The 5,000-nt window shown below is 42.5% G+C and overlaps 1 protein-coding gene across 2 annotated transcripts in view; it reads left to right on the top strand.

Annotated features, from left to right (window-relative positions):
- The window catches only part of LOC143291893 (uncharacterized), a 22,259-nt gene that overhangs the window by 8,702 nt on the left and 8,557 nt on the right, over positions 1-5,000 (top strand). The gene's annotated exons all lie outside the window — the stretch shown is intronic.

The following is a 5,000-nucleotide window of genomic DNA, read 5'->3' as shown; positions in this document are numbered from 1 at the left end:
GTGTCTCTGTCTGTCTGTCGCTGTCTCTTTCTCTCTGTCTGTCTCTGTCTCTCTCTGTGTCTCTCTCTGTCTCTCTGTCTGTCTGTCTGTCTGTCTGTCTCTCTCTCTCTCTCTCTCTCTCTCTCTGTATATATATATATATATATATATATATATCTTTCTTTCATGATAATCCCTCTCTCTGCCTGTCTCTGTCTATGTCTCTGTCTCTGTCTTTCTATCTGTCTGTCTTTCTCTCTCTCGTTACATTATCTGTATTTTATTATCACTCCTCTCTGGATCTATGTCTGTCTATCGCTCTGTTTGTCTGTCTATCTGTCTCTCTCTCACCTCTCTCTTTATTTATTTCTCCAGTCTCCCTCTTTCTGGTTAAGGTACAAAATTTAATGCACATCCATTGGTATACATCCTTTCCAGTGGAAAAGCTCCCAGAAACAAGAAAATAGAATTTTTTGTTTTAATTCAAAACAGGGAAAAAATGCCGTTTTCGGTTTCGTTTTGCCCTACAAACAGTACACCGAATTGATCTTCGATCTTTGCGGCAATCCCTGCTAAGTTTGTTTGCTTTTCGGAAATTTTCGGTGTTTAGTCAGTCATCTCCGAGGCAAGTGGATCTTCGGGTGTGTCCGTGTGTTCTCGGGCCTGCCCGGTGTGAGCTTTCCATCAGGTGCTGGTCTGTTTCAAGGAGATAACTTTTAAGGGCTGAACAGACCTGCCCTGACAACGATGCGTGGCGTTTACTTGGAATCTGAGAACTCTCACTCTCTCTCTCTCTCTCTCTCTCTCTCTCTCTCTTGAGTTCCTCAAGGATCCGTTCTGGGGCCACTTCTATTCTTTGTATTCATTAGTGATCGTTTTGTTTTTGTTTTTTTGTTTTTTGTTTTTTGTTTTTTTTTTCTTTTTTTTCTTTTTTTGTTTTTTAAAAATCAGATCCTATAGTCTCCGGCGTGTGACCATTTTGCAGATGACACTTTCCTTCATTCAAAAATAATTTTCAATATTCTCTTCAAACTGGCATATATGATGCTTGTATATAATAAATCAGTGGTGCATATCCAGTTCTATGGCGTTTTATCCCCTCAAAATCAAACTAAAGAAAAGAAAAATAAGAAGAAGAAAAAAAAAGGAGTATGAACATCACACCTTGTAAATCTACTTGGTTTTGATGACAAATAAAATCTGATTCTGATTTTGATTCTGAACTCTCTCTCTCTCTCTCTCTCTCTCTCTCTCTCTCTCTCTCTCTCTCTCTCTCTCTCTCTCAATCTCACCGCCCCCCCACACACACAGCCATCCGGCGCCGCCGCCGCCGTTAAATAGATTGGAGCGATTGTCTATTTAAAGCTGCACATAGTACACATCAGGGCAGAAGGGTAGTAGTAGTCTTTTTTCACCTCCTTGCGATTTGATCTCAGCTGTGTGTGTGTGTGTGTGTGTGTGTGTGTGTGTGTGTGTGTGTGTGTGTTGCTGGCCCATACAATTCCGTGATTCAGAGGCAAAGCACCTCACACCACCCAGGCATCCCTCCAGTCCCCTTCCCCACCCTTAACACACACACACACACACACACACACATATATATATATATATATATATAGATATATATATATATATATATACATACATACACACACACTCACCACACACACACACACACACACACACACACACACACACACACACACGTCACCACACACACACACACACACACACACACACACACACACACACACACACACAACCCCGACACGCTCACATTACCGCAGCCTCTCCAGCACAGTCAATTCAAAAGGTCTCAGCGAAGCGGCGTAATCGTCGGTTCATATAACAAGCCGCGGAATGGTTCCTGCTGCCACTATTTGCTTGTTTATGACTTGTCAGCGTGGCTGGGCTGGGTACTAACCACCTTCACTGTTAACCTGCAATGCTCTGGAAACCAGAGTTCACTCTGTGTACGTCATTTTGCACACCAGAAATACAAGGTACACGGGGCTGGGTACTACCGCGTTAACTGCTAACCTGTGATGTTATGGAAACCAGAGTTCACTCTGTTTACGTCATTTTGCACACGAGAAATATATACAATGGACATGAGGGAGGGAGGGAGGGGCATGGGATGACGGAGGGGGGCTGGGAGGGACAAGGGGAAGGGGGGAAACGGTGGTAGGAGTCAGAAAGGAAAGATCAGCAAATAAAAAAAAAAAAAAACTGACGAAGATAACAAGAGAATAGACTGGAGAGGGTGACTGGGGAAGAGCTGAGAAAGAGAGAGAGAGAGAGACAGAGACAGACAGACAGACAGAGAGACAGACAGAGACAGACAGACAAACACACACCCAGACACACACACACACACACACACACACACACACACACACACACACACACACACACACACACACATAGAAAGACAGACAGAGGGAGAGAGAGGGAGAGACAGACAGACAGACAGACAGATAGTTTGCTTTCAACTAGTTGCTTACAAACACGTACCACGCTCGGAAAAAAACTCATCGGCGATGGTACATCCACTGCGAAAAGCCAAAATATCGAAAGTGAGGAAGTGAAGGAGAGAGAGACAGAGAGACAAAGACAGAGAGACAAAGACAGAGAGACAGACAGACAGAGACAGAGACACAGAGACAAAGACACATAGACAGACAGAGAGACAGACAGAGACAGAGACAGAGCAAAGAAAATATGAAAGAAAGACAACGAACGAGAAAACAAAATGACATTAATGATACGGAAGGAAGAAGAACAAAAATAGGACTGGGTCGAATAGAAAGCAAACTTCACGCAAAGAAAAACAAGAGGCAAAGCCTTCAAGACTCACTTGTGCTTTAGCCAGTAAAGGAATCATGAGGAGAAAAAAAAAGAGATCTAAAAAATCGTTGAAAAGTGCTCTGTATTGAATACGATATTTAAAATAAGCTTGAGAGAAAAGAAAAAAAAAAGTATGCGAACGGGATCGAACCATGCATTTTCAGTTCCGAAGCAAGCAGACTAATTCTCACTACTGTGGCGCATCTGACTTTTTCTTCTTTGTGCAGTAAATAGATGCGGTTGTAGTGGACGTAATAACGCCGTTTAAATCACGTTTTTGTGTGTTTTATTATATCACGATTATTATTTTATTTCGGCGGTAAAAGCCATCGCTTCAAGCACATCGCAACACATGGTAGATCTCTAGATCTGCACGAACCAGTCTACAACGGGCTGAAAGAAATGATCGATTCAATTTTTCTTCCATTTTCATTCCAGTTAATTCAGTGTCCACTTAAGAAATATTTATATGCAGTAAACACGTCGATCACTGTATATGTTCTGTCCAAAATTTGTATTTCTTTCCTTTTAATTGTGAACAAGAAAAACGAAGTCGGAACGAATCTCAACGAATTAAACCGTCAATGATTCGGAAATACGGCTTAATTCGGGAGACTTACAACCTGTTATTGGTATGACTGTGAAGATTTTTTTTTTTCATACTATGTTTAAGCAAAATTTGGTATTAGCAGACAAAGTATTTCCAGAGAAAATGTTAATGTTAAAGTTTATCACGCGCGCAAACACACACACACACACACACACACACACACACACACACACACACACACACACACACACACACACACACACACACACACACACACACACACACACACACACACACACACACACACACACACACACAACCTAACACCGGGTTATAACATAGACTCACTTTGTTTACACAAGTGAGTCCAAAAGTCATGGATGTTGAACTGTTTTTAAATAGGAAAAGAGTCTGAGCACAAACTGATGCGGTGTCAAGTTTGTATAATTTTTTTTTCCGGGCAGCAGAAAATCACGTTGGTCTTCAGTGTTTCCTCTGGCACCCAGTCTGTTTCCACTGGCAGCTATGGTATCCATGTGCCTTAGTGCCAGAAGGGCCGCTTGTCTCTGAGATAACTGGAGATAGACTACAGCTGCTGCCTTGAATCTTTATTTCATTAGTTTGTGGATTTTTTTTTCTTTTTTGTTTGTTTGTTTGTTGTTGTTGTTGTTGCTTTGTTTTTTTGTGGGTTTTTTTGTTGTTGTTTTTTTTTTTTTTTTTTTTTTTTTGCTGTAGCTTGTTTTACTGCAGATTTTAACTTCCGTTTGGCAACTGAAGTAACGGATCCATCACATCGCACACCGCACACTGCACCACCTCCCACACACATCCATCGGTAGAAACGTGCACAGGTGAAAGTAACTTGACTGCGGGTTTTCACTTGGATTGATGGGGTGGGAGATAGGAAAGAGACAGACAGACACAGACAGAGACAGCGGCAGAGGCAGACAGGGAAGAGGGAAAGAGTGAAAGAAGTTGGTAGCCGGTTCAAAGCCATTCATTTTCCGAGTTATCTGACTACTTAGAATTCACTCGAATGATTCAAAACTCCTCTTTTCAACCCAAACGCCCCACCCTCACCACCCAAAAGTTTTTGTTTTGTTTTGTTTTTTGCGTGGGAAGCATCTTTGAAAATTCATTTTTCTTCAATGATGGCAAGGTTGTTTACCACACACACACACACACACACACACACACACACACACACACACACACACACACATATATATATATATATATATATATATATTGAAGAAAGGCTATTATCTCATCTGTATGGCTTTGTGCCAAATAGCTTCACCCCCCCCACCCCCCACTCCCATCCCCGCCTCCCTCCCTACCCCGACCACCCCCCCCCCCAAACCTCCCTCCCCTGAAAGTTAATGGACACGTATATTTCAGGTTGTCTTATCAAGCGTTGTCCACACACATGCTCTCTCTCTCTCTCTCTCTCTCTCTCTCTCTCTCTCTCTCTCTCTCTCTCTCTCTCTCTCTCTCTCTCTCCATCGGCATTCCGGGTTGACACCTCTGTCAATCTCTCTTTCTGCCTGTCTCTGTATGTCTCTGCCTCTGTCAGTCTACCTCTCTCCCCCCCTCTCTCTCTCTCTGTCTCTGTCTCCTGCAA

The sequence above is a fragment of the Babylonia areolata genome, chromosome 18, assembly GCF_041734735.1.
Source record: "Babylonia areolata isolate BAREFJ2019XMU chromosome 18, ASM4173473v1, whole genome shotgun sequence".
In the NCBI taxonomy this organism is placed as follows: Eukaryota; Metazoa; Mollusca; class Gastropoda; order Neogastropoda; family Buccinidae; genus Babylonia; species Babylonia areolata.
Note: the sequence above shows the minus strand (reverse complement) of the source record. Positions and strands in the feature narration are given on the sequence as shown.